General features: G+C 38.3%; 1 protein-coding gene across 8 annotated transcripts in view; it reads right to left on the minus strand.

Annotated features, from left to right (window-relative positions):
• Positions 1-597: 597 nt before the first annotated feature.
• The window catches only part of celf6 (CUGBP Elav-like family member 6), a 171,833-nt gene continuing 152,757 nt past the window's right edge, over positions 598-19,673 (minus strand). For 5 of the 8 annotated variants that reach the window (XR_014277217.1, XR_014277218.1, XR_014277219.1 and 2 more), the window contains exons 13-14: positions 18,405-18,484; positions 12,743-16,102 (exon numbers count right to left, since the gene is read on the minus strand). The gene's annotated coding sequence lies outside the window, so the exon portion shown is untranslated. Of the gene's footprint in view, positions 649-8,610; positions 9,328-12,742; positions 16,103-18,404; positions 18,485-19,673 lie in introns of those variants that run through there. The other 3 variants (XM_082536061.1, XM_082536060.1, XM_082536059.1) reach the window with 3 other exon arrangements.

Genomic DNA, 19,673 nt, shown 5'->3' on the forward strand with positions numbered 1-19,673 from the left:
AATAGTATAATTTATGCCTGTATTTAATTCTAGTCAAATTATCTTAAATACATGTATTGCCACCTTTAAATATACACAGTACATTAAATTGTCATTTGATGATTAAATAATTTTATGGTCAACAAAGCTCCATAATTTATCTATATTGTTATAAAATGAATAAATGAATGATGTTAATAGATAGTACTGACAGCATCGTCCATAAACAATTAGTGCAAGAGATCTGCCAAAAATAATTTTACATGATAAAAATGTATTTGTTGCTCATCTGTTGCTAATCTTTATTGATCTATATCAAGGTAAAGCTCAAGGATTAAACTGTAAATGAATAATGTCACCATTCATAAATGTTAGTGTGCCTTGTCTGATGCATTTTTTATTCATGTATCTAATTCACTTTGAATTTTATCCCTTAAAAAAAGAAAAAAGGAAAACAAAATCAATCCTCCATCTCTGTCTCCCTTGGCAACAGGTTATAATCCATAGTTACGAGGAGCTGTTGCTAGGTGCGTTGCTGAGATACAGACCCTTCTCTCCACTGGCACTACGTAGGAGGCCACCGGGTCCTTGATGATGGCGGATAGATGAGGGACGGGTGAAAGGATGACAAGAGACAGGACAATGAGGATAGGAAATAGACGTACACACCTGACAGAGCCACAAAGAGAGCACAGAAGAAAGACTGAAAATGGGAGCAGAGAATAGAAAGTAAACACAAAAAAGATAATATAACAGTCTAAGTGGGCAATCTGCACACCTCCATTTGCCGCAGCTGCATTTTTGTCTCCATGTGTGTGTTTGCATCTGCTTCAGAGTGATCCGGGAAAAAAGGGAATTTGAGGAATGTATTTATATACATATATGGAACAAAAAAGAAAAAAGGAAGACAGAAAAAACCCCGAAACTTAAATATAAAACCAGATAGACGTGTTACACATCCTCTCATTTTCCCACAGATGTTGCATATGGATATGGAAACAGTTCTGTTTATTAGCGCTCACGGCCATATAACAACCTAAGTTAGCCAAGCTGTCATTTTTTCCTAAGGCTGATTCGATTAGTGTGGTGATGATAGAAACCCAGGGGAGTACTTCCTCCTCATGAGTTTCCTTGTTGGTGGATAGAAAGAGTGCTCTTTGGTGCTGAAGCTGCATGAGCCATCTGCCGCTCCCAGCTCCGATTATCCCTAGCTTCTCCCCCAGGGGGCAGTAGCACCGTGCACACAAACACTTGGTAGACTTAACTCTGCTCTTTCCCCGAGATCAAAGGCACAGCGCTTCTGCAAGCCAGAGGCAGCCACCACCATCCCGTCTGCTTTCTATTGTCTCGGAACAAGTTTTGATATACATATTTAAATTAATTAATTTATTTATTTTTAAGGATTTTAACATGATGTAATGGTATTAGAAAGCAACCTCGAATTCTAGGCTTCTTTTGAATAGGTATTGAGTGTTTGCCTAGCGAAAAAACACATTGCTTAACACTCCTGACTTTTGGTTTCAGGTCGGGTTACTTGGTGTGTTTTATTAATATTGTCTCATCTCCTGAGGGAGCAAATATCAGGGTTAGCTGGTTGTTAGGTCTTTGGTATATTTCGTGAATATTACATAAACTTTATATATATATATATATATATATATGTATATATGTATGTGTGTGTGTGTGTGTATACTACTATATCACTAGTTGAAACATCAACAGTCTTTAGTTATTGACTTATAGTGCTTTGCAAGAAACAACCCCCCACCCAAACTATTATATTTTTACTTCACGACGACCTAACAAAACATCTTTTATTATAGTTTGTGAATTTCCCATCTGCACCCTCACGTCTGTGTTTTACCTAATTTTTTCCATGGCTTAAGTTCTTGGAAATCATAATAAAAGACTTGTAAGTAGTCCTTAAAATGCTCGGCAATTTATAATTAATGAAAATTAATAAATTTGAAATCTCAGTAGTTGGCTGCCTTGTGCGATTACTTTGATGTCTTGATGTACCCAAACAAAATCCAAACAAAAGAAAAATAAAAAAGAGAAATTAATTAAGTGCCTATTAGTTTTTATTTGTACCGAAATGATGAAGAAAATGTATACAAAAATACAAAGGTGTCAGAAGGCTGCGTCAATAAACTGGTTTTACTTTATATTCCTGTGTTACAATGCATCATATTGGTTTGGATTGGATTAAACAATAGATGGGCCTCTGGCACAGTGTCTGTCCTTCAGTTTAGCAGCCTCTTCAGGCTTTGCGTTGAGGAGGGACTCCTGTTTGTTGATTGGAATGACTTTCCTAATTGGATTCAATTCCTAATTGAAATGTAATAAAAATGCATCAGTAGACGTGGTGCCAACAATTACCTCATGCAAATCTCTTGATGAATTGACGTGAGGGGCGTAATTGCAGCTGTAAAAAAAAAAAAAACACCAAGAAAAAAACTGCATTGATTTCTCCTGGAATAACATCAATTCAAATCAGTTCACACATGCTTCAACCTGTGTGTGGAAAACATTTGTCATCACTCAGTGCTCCTCTTAGCAGGTATACAGGAAAAAATGGAAACATCTGTATCCCTTCACAAATGTATGTCAGTTTGATTGGGCTTGCGAGACATATCCTGTGGAATACATCTATGCATATGCAATTAAGTATTCTCCACACTTCAAGAAGGAAAACAAAAGAAAAATAACTTTGCTATTGTTTTCATGGAGGTGGTGCATTGATTATTTGACTTCTTTTGGATAGAGCAAAAATATTCTGCTAGGGATATAGCAAAGAAAAACACAAGATCTCTTCTCCACACACATGCGCATGCAAAACTGTATACTTAGAAAAGCAATATGAATCCTCTGATTCTTAAATTCACCAAATGTTCTGAATATTATCTGCCTGTTGATTTGGCGTAGCAGTGTAGAGTGAAAGGGTTAAGGCATCTTCTGAGTTATTGCCTACTGCTGTAGTCATAGCAACAGGTTAATAAGTAGCTTCTGGATCGTCCTCTGTTGCTGCACAGGTTGCTAAGATACAAATAGCATTCTGGACTCAGTGGGCTGAACTACAAACATCTTTGATAAGAAAGAACTTTAAACATTTAAACGTAATATGTAAGGTAAATAGTCATATGTGCGCTCAGGGTTGCAAGAAAAGGTGTAAGACTCCACGATTTCACCTACAACCCCAGTGATTGCATCTACTTGATTTGACCTACCCATGCCAAAAAAAAAGGAACACAGCAAAACAAAATTGAACACTTGCTAAATCCAGCTACCTCATACCTTGGAGGCGAGTGGTTGGCCCATGTCTAAAGGTAAACGGGCCAATCAGCTTTGGAACAGAGTGGCTGTTCCTAGACGCGTGTGCGAAACCAAGGGCAAATTAAAGCATTGCCTCCGAGTTGCATCATTCTCCCCTCACAGCTCTATTAGTAGGCTAGCCACAGTGTCTCTTTACGAGAGCTACTCTCAGAACAGAATTAGGCACACTTCCCTGCAGTGATATGTCTTTTTATGAACCACATTGGCATCATGTGTAACAGTTCTTACAGGAACAAACCAGTGTTGAATTAATGGGAGAAATACATGTCTGGATGCCTTTATTTCCAGAGAAGATGACATAACATGACATGACATTTTCTGACTTCTTTGGATTTAATTAATGTTTTGGATATTTTGGCCATCTGAATAGTGATTTTAAAAAATGACAAATAGGCAGTGTCCTCACCTCCTATTATTATCTTAACTTTTCCATCCTTGGCTCATCTCGTCTCCTTTTAATGGAAGCTGAAATAGCATTGATTGAAGAAGATGGACTATCCACACAAACACAATAAACAAACAACAACTTGACTGGAGGAAGCTGTGAGGCCACAGTAGGGAGTACTGGAGTCATTTTTGATAATAATGCTTGATCCTTCTGATCTCTCTGTCACCAGGCTTCATTCTTTCACTTTAGCTCAGCTATCATTCAGCAATAGCTACTCACTCAAGTGGTTTAGCACACATGTACCCTAGTACACACACACACACTATACAAAGTTGCAGGCTTGTGTGCAGGCTTTGCATAATTATTCAAAAGACTAAGTGATGATTGTGTATCTGTGTGATTAAAATAATTATCAGAAAGTAATAATATATGTTATTTATGAGAAATTATGAAATTTCATATACTGAAAGGTGGCAGGTTGTCAAAAACTGAACTGTGAAAAACCAAGTAAGATTTAAACAAGTTCCAAAGTTAATGCTATGCAGAAACAAAGAGGCTGTATGTTGCACACCCACAGGTTTTTTGGATAGCATAAGAGACCTGGGGGTCATAAAACTTTAACAAAGGAAATTCACTTACTGTTAATAGGTAGAAAAAAAAGTACCCATCACAAGAACCTCTTGGTTTATTAAGATTTTACACTAGATTTTTTCACAGATTTTGACCTCACAAGGCTCATGAATAAATTTTCATTTCAAAGTGAGAAAAGCATCATCAAGTTTTCCATTGCGTGGTTTCAGCCACAGCAGTTTTATTCTGTGTACATCTACAGATGAAAGCAACACTCACTCCAATACTGATTAAAGGCTGATCTCTCCCACTGGGCTCCATGCTGGTTTTGGTTCATTCAATCTAGGCCTTGATTACTCGATTGGACTCATTGATTGAAGGGGAACTTTAATGACCTATTATCTCAAGTGTTAATCAGATGTTGACGGACAGCTCTCTGTGGGACTGGGCATAGCTGAGGACGAGAATGGACGGAACTTGCTGGACTGCTGCTGCTCAGACAAGTTAAGGGTCGAGCAGTAGACACGGTGCAGGCACAGCGCTTGACAAGCTTTCCTCTGGAGCACAAGCTGTGCAGTGACATCATCTTCACTTTGCCCGGGTCAGCCATGACTCAGATGTTTTGATGCCTTCTTTAGCTGTACTTTTTCTTCCCTTAGAGTTATAGTTACAGTTTTACCACCCTATGAACCACGATGAAATGAGAGAGAAAGGGACACGGTATATAAAAGTCAAGGCCTGAGACTGTAATGGTGGTGTTCCAAGTTCCATGAATTCAAGAATTGTTAATCTGAAATGATGGAAAAGCCTGATGTTTGAACATGATTTAGGTTTTTACTGAGTTACTGATTTAGCTTAGTTTGAAGCTACTTTCCAAATGTGCATAATCCAGGCTTTCAGAATTTTTTCATAGGGGTGGCCAGCAGGTTTTGGGAGATGTGTTTCTCTACAGTGGCTTTATTAAGAAATACAATTAGATTTTAATTAATAATGAGGAATCTTGTGAAAAAAGCATTGATGAACCTTTAGGTGCTCTGTTGAGCAAGCGAGGTTTGTTCATTTGTCTCCCTTACTTCCTCACATTGCTTACATTTTTCTCCCAAACATAAATTTTGAACTTTGTATGTTAACTCATATTTTCCAGGACTTTATCTGGACATTTAACAAACAGACTTAGCTGTTGTTGTTGGCCTTCTCAGGCTGCTCTCGGAAAACAAACTGAGAAAACTGTTAAAATAATCAATGTAATCAATGTTACTACCAACCTATTAATGTAAAAGAAAACTGTAAAAGTATAGATACGAATACATTACTCTTGGTTTAAAAGCTTCCTTTGATTCAGGAGAGATCACATGGACATGTGAGTAAATTATTTTAATGATGTTTTCGTGGAAAGCATTGTAGACAGAAGGCAACATACCCAAGTTTCCACCTTATATCTCCAACTTAAATCTCTTTTGTCTCCACCTTCGCCATGTCTCCCACTGCAGCTCTCTCTTTAATTATCTCCCTTTTCAATCCCAGCATCTTCAAGTCTCATCAATGCTTCTTAATTTCCATCAATAACGCTGCAGCCTAAGCTCTTCACACCTGTCCAGTCGCCATGGCAACCTCACCTCTAACAACAAAGAGCTCTGTAAGACATGGCATCCTGTATTCCCCTTGATTAGATATTGATTACGCTTTTGTAATACATAATAGGATCAAAGGGATTGTGCAGCTTTGCTTGCCCAGGTCTTCTTCACACTTTCAGTTAGTTTTAATCTTTTGTTATTTAAGAATCTGCATGTTAAGAGGGATGCAGCTGAAACTTGCCACACTTAGTCACAGCCAATGAGAGCCTCATTCAGAGGCTTGTAGATGCACGTGGAAAAAGAGGGAGAACAAATGTAAAACTACAATTTAAAAAGTGTTGACAACAGATTCAGCTTTCTGGGTGGCATAACTTGTGCCTAGTGTTTGCAGCATGTCTCCCATTAAGGGACATGCTAATAGGCCCATTGGAGTGTGCAGAGGCTCCTGGATGGTTGAGTGTCCCTAATGGATGCATTGATAGATTAATGGACGATAAAAGTCAGATGCTAAATGCATGGTAAGTGACAAGAGATAAGTCAATATGGTAAATATTTGTGTAGGGCATAGTTAAGATGTTGAAAGGCTGTTATTCACAATTACCTGCATATAAGCCTTTCCTTGGTATAATGTGACACATGACATAGATTTAAAAGCTTTTGAAAGTAATGGTCTGGAGTGCTTTTCTGTAAATTACATATTAGTGTCAGCTGCAAAACACACATGACGGAATTGTTTCAGTTTATCATAAATCCATTAATTTTGTTTTAATGACATGTCCCACATGAGGAAAAAGGGCAGTCTTTTTTATCTTAAGCTTTAACTGTAGTTTAAGGTGCATTTTGAAAAAAATAAATAAAAAGAACAACACAAACAAAAAATAAGCTTTATATATGCAATAGAATTTTGACTGTAATATCTGAAGCGTTGTTGTCATTCTTCGGTAAACTGCAAGAAAAAAAAATCCCGAACTGCATGTGCTGTCTGAAATAGCCAATTCAGTTGTACAAACTGCACTTCTCACTTATAGTGCATTTATTGATGTGAATGATGTGATACTCAAATCCTGAAGACACTTGCTTGAGGACACTAGAAAGATCGAGGCTAATCTTTTTAGCACCCGTTTTTTTTCTTATCTGTGCTTTTGCTGTCAGCAACGATATTTGAGCTTCATAAGACCACCCCATCTCAATCAGAATCACCAATAAAGTAAATACACAGAAGAAACACTCCAGCCAGACAGGAGGAGGTTGTGTGTTTGTCAAATTTACACTGAAGACTTAGAAGGATACAAGGCTGAGAGAAGTGCAAAAAACGATTTTTCTCTTTCCGTACTGAGAGAGAAGGGCAGTCAGAATTGAGGATAAACCAAAGAACTGCAAAGAGCCATGTTTGGAACAATCTGACCTTTTTTTTACAACTCAAACAAGGATAAAGACAACAAAACGTAATAACTTTCCCCTATCCAATCCATACTTCATGATTATCCCTCACTCCAAAACATTGGGGGAAAAAAATGGAACTGTCAAAAGGGTCTTGTTGTTCCATTTTCTTTCCCTTGGCCCCCCTCCTGGAGACAAACAAACAAACCCCTGTTAGCACATTTCATCAGCTTTAGGGGTTACAGAACAGATTGAGTATCGACAACGGTGGCTGTCGAGGCTTATGGCTCAAAGGCAACAGTGGAGGAAAATCTCAGGGGTAGGAGATGCAATCGAAAGGACCAAAATAATTCAGCAGGACTCACTCAAGGAACAATCCAGTTTGTCATGTGGAATCATGGAGTGTCTGGTGCACAATGAGTGCAAGTCCCTGGAGAATCAGCACGGGAGTCAGCATGTGAAAAGCCAAGAGTTAGTGCCCCAACTGGCCACTCTTTGCCTTTTTATCACCTGCAAATTTAGCAACCATAAATCTGTTTCCACATGAATGCTACTGCACAGACACAGCAAAGAGACCTATAAACAAGAAATGATGTTCGGTGTCATGGGATGGTTTGGTCATTGATGGCCCCTTGGGTGTCGTACTCTTTTCTAGGAACAATTACTGTCACAAAGTTTTGACGTTTTCCTTCTGCTGTGATGGACAGTTGTGGCTGCTGGAAATTGCTGAACCATGTTGATCTGCAAAGATCTATAGTCCACTGGGGGGTTCAAGTTAGTTGCAATATTGTGTGGTATTTTCATTTCATTGTTATAGGTTCTGAGGCACCTGGTGACTGCTGGGTAACTCTGACAGAGGAGGGGCCTCTGAGCCATAGAATGGACCCTGGCCATATTCTTTGTCAATAAAAAAAGTAGCATGAGAAAAGCCTCTGATTAATGGAATGACCACCTGCTTCTTATTCACAGATGATAACTGGTACCACAAATTGCACCTGATTTTGTTTCTACTGTAACAACTCCATAAGACAAGGACTGAATATCCATTTCCTTTTAATCAATTCACAATTTATTCCTCTCCCTATTCCAATCTCCCTTTCATTTATTATGCATTATTCGCCCTTTTTAAAACGATTTTCTACTAACCGTCTCATCTAATTTGGTATTCGGATATGGTTAGTGCTGTTAGCTCAATTAATACAATGACATGTCCTAAATGCATTCTCTCCACAATCCAAGTGACAAGACGACACCGAACACTTCACATCTTTGCAAACGGGGTCATGCATTCACATCATGCTAGATCCAAACATTTAGGAGTTATTTAATCGGGCTATGTATATGGATAAAAAAGACAAAGGAGCCTCAGTCTTCTACAGGACTGTGCTTTATTTTAGTCTAAGCAGAATATAATGAACTAGAGAACTACAGAGTTCAGGAGCACTATGGGAAATATCATCCTGAATCAGGGAAACGGACCAGAGCCAATGCTAATTCAAATTACATCTCTGTTTCAAACGAAAAGAAAGAAAACAGTAACTCAGATTGTTCAAGACAAAAAAAACCAACAAAATAAATGAGGTTTTTTTTTCATTCACTGTAAATTTAAATACCTAAATAGATTGTGAGTTTTTATGGCAATGAATAACAACAGTGAAATTAGACTGTGAAGCTGGGAATGCAATGATTCATGGTAAAAATCTTCATGGTGCAAAATTGCCTATGACTAAATACGAACACTTTAAAGGCTCTCATTTGAATGCTTGATTGGAGCAAACTTCTCAGTTATCTGAGTTTGTTTACATTTTGGTCCTTGTAACCAATGGAAATGGTAATGGATGACCGCATCCTTATTTGTGTCAGAATGAGCTTGAGGCAAAACTGATTCTGGCAGAGTGTTTGTTTCGAAGAACATTTGGCATCCCCAGAATACAGCGTGTCTGACCACTGTTCACAGGTAGTACTGTCAGAGAGAACAGGCTGGGTTTAAGGCAGAATTTCCTCCTCGCATAACAAACCAAAAAACTGGAGAAAAGCAGCGTGATCTACTTTTGGCATGTCTTCAGTGGATGGTGTCACATCAGATAACAACCTGTGGAAGAACTGTCCCATGAACAAAAAAAGATATGAAAATCAGGTCAATAAATGCAATTAACCCTTCAAAATACAAGGCAAGAAAAGGACATAGAGAGAACTTCATTACAGGAAAGCAACAATGGCTTAAACATAATGACATATGGCAGCATAAGTCCCCAAAACAATCTGATGGCAAAGTTTGATTTTTTTTTCTTAAAACAACAAAAGGTCCAAAAAATAAAATTGCGTTTGAACATACAATTCTGATCCTTTTAACCTCAGTTGTGCAAAGAACCCTTTTTTCTGAATCCACAAAACCAGTACCATCAATCATCCTTTTACAGTGCAGTTTGCTAATTCTTGTATTGATGTAAGAGCTTTCATTGAACAAAATCTCTTTGAACTTTCCAATCCACAAGGGATTTTACACAGGGATTGTGCAGCCAAAAAAATTAAATGGAAAAAAATGAACAATGATCAAAGCACATCTGAATAAACCTCATGACAATGGGTCTATCCCAGCTTCAACCGATAATAACAAAACAAAAGAGAGAAAATAAAGACGTATTTTCAAACATGAGTATAAAATCCCATTTCTGAACATCCGTGCTTCACTCTACAAGAAATAAAATCATTTTATCTTCTGTTTTTGATAAATTATTTCATAGGTTCCTTTTCTTAGTTTCACTGAAATATATTAACTATTCTTTCTTTTTTTCTGTTTGAACATGATCTATTGTACGGCCTATAAAGAATGTTTAACAGAATTGAAAAATAAGCTATATTGTATGTACAGGTGTAATGCAGCTGTGTGGTCAGGAGAGCAGTGTCAGACTGGGTCAAGCAAGCAGGGGGTTCTGCTGGGATCAACATAGTTCTCTTGTTTGTCCCCTTCCTCTAAACTCAACCTAACTGTGTTCGTATATTTTAAACCATGTGTATTAAATGTTTGATTCCAAAATGGTTTATGTACATGTTGAACACACTGTAACCTGGAGTTTTATTTTCTAAAACTAGCGTCTTAAATGCTGTAAAGCCTCAACTTTTACTTCCAAAGAATTTAAAAAAGAGTGGTGCTGGCTGATGGTTTTTTTCACACTGTCAAGCGGAAAGCATGCAGATGGATGAACTCTACTGTCAGTGTCATATCTGTTCATCAGCCCCAACTGGACTAATCCAATTACGGCACAGGCAATCTTTCTTCTGTCAGAAAAATCATGACATGTCGGTGTACACAGAATCTTAATTACCGGATCACTTCAGGGCCATGGCTTAGGTTTGACACTAAGTCAAATACTCTCTAAGCCTTGGCCAGACACTTAGAGTTGTAGGATGCATGTTCACAGCCCAAACCGAAGGGGCTTATAAGGACTAAAACTCTCCTAAATCCCTGCACTGCTGTGGATACATTTTATATTGACATCATTGTCCCACAGAGTTGGACTTCTCAACACAAGTTGCTGTACACCCTTCCTCTGTTTTTTTGTATTTTATAGTCTATTTACATTAAGAAATTAAAAAAAGTCTTTGTCTTCATTTCTTTCAGACATGTTTCTGAACATAATTTCATACCTTCAGCAAACCACTGTGCAGTGTTGGGTTGATAATGGCATCTTTTGTGTTTCTTTGTTTCTCTTTGAATGGGATGGTAATACTATAAATCCAAAGCACAATATTAGGTGGTTCATCAGCCCTTCTGCTGGCTCAGGACACCCCACAGTGACATGTGATCGTACAGCTTCTGCTGTCCTCATATTTATCTACTCAAATGCCTTCAGGATAAGGGGTAAGGCAAGGCTCTGAACCTCTCCACTAATCATGACATCATAGTCCCTGATGCCCTGAGTATTGGGAGTGATTTTGTGGAGTTTCAGTTAAGCACACAGCACCCCCACCACCCAGTGCCTGTTTCCACTATTTCCATTGCTACCTTTTTCAATACAAAATCTCATTTCCACAGCAAACCCTCACTGCGTTAAACCAAGATGCTGAAAAAGCTTTCTCCCAAAGCAGCTATTAAATGAGAAGCATTAATTTCTTCCCTCCTGTCCAACAGGTTCCTTTAATTATCGCTCCACTTTCAGTCAATTACATTTCACTTCCTTTCCTTGACAATCACTGCTATTTTAGGGTGAGTGTTATGCACCCAGGGGTGGGAGATTCATTCTCAAACAGACTTGTGCTCTGCCCTGCCATTGGCTGGGAACCTCTAAGGATACATGCTCCTTAAGCAGACAGATCTTGTGAAAAGTGGTGTAGTGGCAACTGAGGAAAGGGGCTTACTTCATACTATATAACCTCCAAATTTTTAGGTGCATAAGCCAGAGGCAAATGGTTTAAATGCTCACAAAGAACTGACTATACCTAAGTATTACTTTTGCTCATCACTGATTGAAAAATGGCAAATAAAGGCAGTGCAGTATGAGAAGATAGAGAAGATAAGCTTTACCTCTTTGGAGATATTTATACTTTTTCATGTTCACATATATATTTTTTCTTTTGCCTAGCATGCTAAATATTATATTCTAAGAACTTATTCAAATCTTATGTATTTCTTTTGGCAAAAACGCTTAGTTGCATTTTCTTTTTGTAAGCTGGACGGCAAATATCAAATCACAGTTTGGCAACAGCTTGGTAGTGTGCCTGCTGGGTTGACATTTGTCTGTGATTTTAGAGGTGAAACATAGCCTCAGTCTGCTCTTGTCTCCAGTCCAGGCTAAGGGCAAATCAGGCAAGAGCCTCTTTAATAAATGGTAATGAGAAGATCTATTTTCTTTCTATTTTTTTCCTCATTTTGGTAGTTTCAGTGCAATTCTAGTGTTTCACAGCTATTTCTGCTTTTAATGCACAACACTTCAGCAACATTCTCCCTGGAGTGTAAATGTAATAGGAGCACCCGTTTTAAAAATGTTGAAGTACTGATTTCACATTGCCTAATTTAGCCCTGGCATAGCAGATATGCTACATGATCGCTGCACTGTTAGCCAAGCAGACAGCAGGATACTAGGCTAGGCTGAGTTTTGGCTCACTGGGGACTCAACCTGCCATTAGTAGTGGGAACTAGTACAGCATCTGGTATAAGACAGAAAAGATTACAGGATCAACCATGCAAGGTTCGTGTTGGAAATGTATTCTAGAGATGGCCAAGACAAGCAGAGGATATTGCATTGCTCATGGAACATTAGATTTCCCATTGATTAGTTCAGCTTCACTTAAATAATGAGCATAAATGGTTTGTAGAACATGGCTTTGTTTTTACTTACTTCACATTAATTCACAAAGCTCCTTCTATCAGTAACACATGTCAAATGAAATGACAGAGGGAGGGCTGGGTTTTATCTTACAGTATTTAAAGGCAATCCTTAAGAAGTCCTTAAGAGCTGATATATATTCAACCATACCTCATTCAACCATCTATATAGATTATATATATATATATATCTATATATATATCTATATCTATATATATATATATATATATATATATATATATATATATATATATATATATATATATATATATATATATATATATGAATGAGGCTATAACTTGCAGGCATCATCTTCTGAGATGCAGTGTTGCTGCTGAAAGAAAATTCACAACAACAGGCCTCACTGCAGCTGAACAGTAACAGAATTGAGGATTTCTAGTAAAAAATGTTGGATTTGACCCAGTTTTAAGCAACTATTGCTGCAATGTTTGTGATAGAAAACAAAAACTAAATCAATTTTGCTACCTGCCCTTCTCTTTTAGTTTTTGGTCAAATTACTCTGGAACATTAAAACCTTGCTATGATATGGAAGGTTTTATCCCTCATCCTGCATTGCCTCTTCGGTAAATTCGGCTACATTATTGGTGCCAGGTCAGCTGTCACCAGCCTTGCCAGGGAGTAGGCGCAAACATAATTCTCCCTAATCTTCCTTCTGTCATCCATGTGCATGCAGGGGACCATCTCTCCCGTCATTTGGTCCAAGTGATTATCCCAGTGATTTTTCACTTGGTTGCTGCTAATGTATAGAGGCTGATGATTACAGTGTGATTAGGGAGAAAGGTGAAATAGCATGTCTAATGTGGTGCAAGAGATAATTGAAGGGTAGTGAGCACAGGCATTAGGTAGGTTCGAAAATGCTGCTCCAACGGGAGAGCCGCTAAACAATTGTGCCGTGATTTAGAAAGGCATGGCTGCTCTAAGGACGGGAGAAAAGGAAGTGCTACGTGGAATGTTAATATCAAGGGCTGAAATTAGTACCTTCAGCTTTTTTTTAAGTGGCAAAGGCAGTATATTAAAAACTATGAAATCTGCTGGCACATTTAATCAGTCCCTTCTTTAGTGATTTGGACCAATTCTGGTCTGATTTTCTAGTTCAACAAAAAAGAGGGAGAAGAAGACTCTCATTACTTAACATGAGCTCGTTGGACTGGTGCCTAAAGTATTAACTTGAGGTCCTACTTGACTGTTTAATCTGCTTTTGAAAGCATATAACACAGATTATGATTAGATTATGTATACTGTTTGCCACCAGAGCTTGATTAGGGTTTCTATTTTTTTTTGGTTAAATCATGTGGCATCACCTACCAGCATCAGCTTAAAGGATCTCGGTGTGATGAGTTCTTGACTTCCCCTCTTCTCCCCACTCTCTCCTTGCTTCTGTCTAGCCTTGCCAGCTGTCAGTGCTTAGAGGGCTGGTATATGGATTTGAGCTGGTGTTCGGCGGAGAAAATTGGGAAGTGCTCGTGGTGACTGAAACAGCATCGCTCCTCCCCCTAGACTCACTCGAAACATATTGATCTGGTTTTAGAGAGGAGCCTGCTTCCAGAGCTGTAAATTGTTAAAAAACAGAGGCTACAGGACTCTAAATCAAGACACGACACTACTGGAGTGCCTGGCATCAGTGTCAGTGTAGCTAAAGATGAGTTGAATGATTTTAAGAGTGACTGTTAGAATTATCTTAGATCGAGGCCATTAAGCTCTACTTTTTTTTTTACCATGGACTTTATGAATAATGTGTACATTACGCAGGTCAGGGAGCATGTTAACAGTGGAATTAACATTACACAGGTAAATGTGCTCTAAAAGCCGGCACTCCTTTCCTGCAATACAGAAGTAAATTGAATTCATCTTTAGAGAAATTTGCCAACAGACAAGAATGAATTTTTCTCAGTCTAGAGTTTTGCAGGAGCTTCAGTGGACACACACATATCCTTGACATGTCATTCAAATTTGTGGCTGCTTATGATGGGCATACTTTGTTTTTTGAGAGAATGCTGATACCACAAGAGCCAATTCATTACTAAACCAAATACATTCTGCTGGCAGTTACAATAGCTATCACTTTTTTCTCCTTCCCTCTTTACTCTTTCGGTCATGACCATCCATTTGTCCATCTCACTTTTAATCATCTCCTTTTAGAAGTTTGTGGCTTCATATTTCACACTTCATGTAGCAATACAAAAAGGCCAACAGCAAAAAAAAAAAGACACCCCATGTCCATTTTACTTGGTCTTTACAGTGGATTGTCGCTTGAACACAAAGGCCAGTGAAGCCTTAAACATCTGCACCCCGTCCAGCACAGACATCAGTAAAGTCAGTCTTTTTTTTCTTCTTATTCTTTTGTTTTCTTCCAGAAGATCATCTCCATATCTGTCAGAGAGTGCGGTGACTTGTACATAATGATGAGCGCGATATCCAGTGGCTGATACGTTAACATCCAAGAGAAAGAGAGTTGTTGCGTTTAGGGGCAGATGAATGCTTCCCCCCACACCATCCCACCCCTCTTTTGCCCCATTTTCATTACAACTTCAAGTATTTTTTTAAACAACAGCAAAAGTTAGCAAATCTACACTTTTTTTTTTCTAGTCTACTCTACTACTCTACAACCTGGTGCTAAATCAGCATCCAGAGCAAAAGATCAGCCCCTATACTACGTTTCCATGTCTTTTTTTATACATTATTTCCATGTTCTTTTATTCATACTTACAGTAGGCCACTGGATATTGATTTAATGTTTTTGTTTTTTTGTTTTTTTACTACGAGTAAATTGTAATACTTGCAGCTACAAGGTATGAGTTTTTAAATATATATTTATATATTTATATATTTATATTCTTTTAAAAAGCGTTTAGTCCTTTGGTCCCTATTTCCTAAGGAATGATGCATGTAAATTATCCTGGATTCTCCACTTTTCTCCTTTTCTTCTTGTTTTCTTCTTCGATCCAGAGCTTGCCCTGTCACAGAGCACAACACCTGTGTAGGCACAAAAACCAAAATGGCAGCAGGCTGGTGTGTGTGTTTGTATGTTTTGTGTGTGTGTGTGCGCACACGCATGAGTTTGCTTCAGTTCTTGTGTTGGCATTTGCACTTATTTATACATGTACAAAGTTTTTTTTTTCCTTTTTTTTTCTTTAAGTGTAGCATTTTTGAAATGTGTATGTTTGATTTGTTTTCTGTGTTTATCTATATCCTGTGTCAGTATGCATGCTTTGAGCATAATGAGTCTATAAAGGTTTTTTTTTTTCCATCATGTCTAAAAAACAGCAGCAAAAAGTTGGTCTCTGCAAAAAATCTTCTTCCACAGACGCCAAAGCAAAAGAGGAAAAAAAGAGGCATTTGCGAAGAAAAACGAAAATAAATAAACAAACAAAAAAACCCGACAACTCTGGGATCCTTCTCTCAGTCACCCAATCTTTCAGCGGCTTTCCAGGAGGATCAAGGGACCACCCTTCCTTCATGATATGTAGCAGAGCAAGAAGTCTTTGTACTTTTACTGCACTTGTGGAAATAAGGTGTTGTGGCCCTTCATCCTGTGACACAGAGAAAGAGAGAAAGGAAGAGAAAAAGACAGGAGAGAATAAGGAGAGTGGATTCAGTGGGGCTGTGGCAAACATGCTCAGGGTTGCTGGCTCCTGGTTATCACACAGACTGACAGGCACAGCCAACAGCATGAGAAACAGACGGGGAAGAGGAAAAAAAAAGAGGAGCGTGTCAATCACAACCAGAAATAAGTGGGCTAGAGGTGGGGTGGGAAATTTGTGTTTTAACCATATGGAACAGACATCTACACTGTGACAGCACTAATCCAGCGAAGGCCTAATTTAAACTGACTGCATCTCCCTGATTGGAAAAAAAAAGTTGCCCGAGATGTTGCTGCCATTCATCTTTTTGTTAATTCATTACAAACAGGCTACAAAGGAACAAGAAGGAAACATAAAGAAAACGAGACAAGTGTGTGTGCAAGTTCTAATATTGCAATAATTAGAATCACGTAATAACTGACAGTTGTCCATTATGAAAAAGATACATATTTCAAGAACTAACCTCTAATTAGGATAGCATGAAAAACAACTCCCTTGCCTTTGTGCTGGATTGATATGCTGCACTGTTACTAAATGTGTCTGTGCTGTCGAGCTTTGGGTTGATAAAAGATCTAGTTTACAGCCTATCATCCCTAATATGTTGTGAGCTATGATGTGGGTGAAGAAAGGCTATGAAATCACAGCAAATCACTCTCTGAGAGTGAACATGAAAGGGTCTGACTTTGTGACGAGAACATGCGCCCAGACGCTCTTTGTTCTACCTTTCCATTCCTGTAAATGAGCTTGTTACCATTTCATAATAGATCTGCTTTTTAGATGGGGGAGCAGCGATTCAAACTTATTTCTTATGTGTGCCAAAGCGAGCCCGGCCATTAGCAACATAAAGCACTAACAGTCCCAATTACAGATGCCCTATTTTATAAGCCATTCGCAATTCTCCCTATACATGTAGCTGAGTAGAAACACACAGTGGCTTTCAAATTGATCATTTTTTCCCCAAGTAAACAGCTTCTTTGAAAACATCACAACTGTTTCATGCAGTAACTTTGTCCAGTAACAAAGAATTCCTTTCTTTCTTTTCCCTTCACAAGCTTTTAGTCCTAATATTATGCCTCCGCACACCACCACCTACTTGGATGGCTCCATAAATGACACCTGGCAGTTAGGAGGCATAGCTGATGCCAGAAAAACCTTATGCCCCCTGGCGTGCCTGGCTAGACACCCCCTGAGTTCACTGGATAGACTAAGGTTGGGAGAGTCACCTGCAGGGCTTCTGAAATAATAGGGTAGAATGTGCTCAATGAAAACTACTAACGCTTATCAGTCTTGGCCTTGAGGGTTGGAAACAAACTCACTTGCAAAGAAAGGACCTTTTCACTATTAATTTGTATGCTGCTTTTTTGTACACAGAGCAAAAATTGTACTACATACAAGCAGCAAAACCGAATACCTAAATTATGCGGAGCTAGAATCACACTAAAAATATAACAAGCAACAGGCAGCCACAAATAATCAATCCAGGTATTTGTATTTCATTCTATCTTTTGTACCCTACTTACACCTCTCTGTACAGTATGGTGTATGGTGGACGGATTTTGGGTACGCGGGTCTGTAATGCCGCCAGCAGCTTTTCTATCACTGTGTAATTGGTTTGCACCCTCATAAATAAATAAATGGGAAGTGATTCTCGTGTTAGGCAAACAAAACAATCTTGCTGAAGTACTCCCTGTGCAGATGGAAGTAGACTGTCAACATTTGCCTGTGCTCTCTGTGTGAACGTTAGAGATTTAATTGGCTTCACAAACATAGGGTCATCTTGGCCATCTCTCAACTAAACAGCTGTCGAACAGAGAGAGAAATAGGTCCTTTTTGAAAATAAGTAGACTTAAAGAATAAAAGTTTTCTGGAAGAAAAAACGCTTCGTGATGTGAATGTGAAGAGATAGAGAAATCGAAAATACAGTACATCCATACACATGAACCCCACAAGAGAAAGTAAAACATCACAAGGGCACACATTACAATAGCACAAAGGGTTAAAGGCCACTTCCAATTATAATCAACCAACAAGTCAGCACGTCAGTTACAGGTACCAGCCATGAAAGGCATCGATTACTGCACTCCACAAACTGCCAATATACAATATACAGTATATATAAATATATATAAAAGTAGGGCAGAATATAAAGAGAGAGTTTAGAGATATCAATCAACGCCACGTCATGCAACGCAGTCACAGGCCCACCACATGACGTCATCCAAAAGAAAATGACACCATGGGTTCAACTTACAGCTGAGGGAACTTGGCCCCATGACAGGTGTGGGGGTGTGTGGCTATAGCGGAGAAAGGCCACCTCACACTGTGATTGGCCTTGTCAGGTTGCCAGGTTGGTAAGGGTGCAAAAGAAGGAAAGAAACAATGGGATTTTCTTTTCCTCAAGTCAGAATTCAAAGCACCCCATCTATTTGTTCCATACTCACTTATTCTGCCTGACAAATCAAATGAGGTCATTATAGTTATTACCATAAAACTGAAAAAAAAAGACAAGTAAAACAGAAATAACAGAGCAAATAATCTTCAGTGCAGCACAGAAAAAAGCCTCTTTGTACTTTAGTGTGGTGGTGAAATATTATTGGGTTGACAACATCTGCAGGTTAAAGGTTTGAATTGATGTTTTTATATTCGCAAAGATAACCCTTACGGCAAAAATGCATATTTCAGAAACTTGTCCTGTCTACAGTAATTGGATTTGCCTTGCATTGTTTGCTATGAGGGTACAGTGAGTGCTTCAGGTTTTTTGCATTAAGTTTATCTTTAAGACACAGAACGCAATTTCAGAGTAGCAGGGCTCCTGAGACCAGAAAAGGAGAATGCTGTCTGATCGTGTTTTTAATTCAACTTCAAAGCAAAAATTTTCAGTGTTACAGAAAAAAGGCCTTCTGAAGTTATCTACATATTAAAGTTTTTACCTATAAGGAACACACACATGCACACACAGAAAATCATCATTCAAGTTTCATCAAAGTTTTTCATCATAATAACGCATTAGGGTTGGAATTTAGAAAATTAAACAGTTGAACTTTATTTACTTTAAGCCGAACAAGCCAATGTACTCTCTCCTGCTATAAATAAATGCTTGTGCAATAATTTAAAAGAACATACCTAGAAAATATACACTTTGTTTTTATCGGCCATGATTTTTAGGAATCTATTAACCTAATTGCTCAAATTGACTTCAAAAGGTTAATGCATTTATTTCCTTAATATTTCAATGCTTATTATTGGTCTGTCTATTAGTTTAAAACAACCAAAGTGGTGTAATTACATAAGCAAAACACAAAGATGGCACAATGACAGAGGGATACATTGAAAAAACAAGTATGCACACATACTGATTAAGTGACATAATGTCATTATGGGAAACGTGTTTGCTTGGAGCCATTCTGAAAATATTTCAATGACTGTCATGTCATTCAGTGCTGTTGTATTTTCCATTTGCTCCTAAATCAAATTCACTCACTCCTTTTCTCTTCTTATGGTATCTTCTTAATTAGCGAGG

This window comes from Aulonocara stuartgranti (assembly GCF_965226115.1).
Source record: "Aulonocara stuartgranti genome assembly, chromosome: 1".
NCBI classification, from domain to species: domain Eukaryota; kingdom Metazoa; phylum Chordata; class Actinopteri; order Cichliformes; family Cichlidae; genus Aulonocara; species Aulonocara stuartgranti.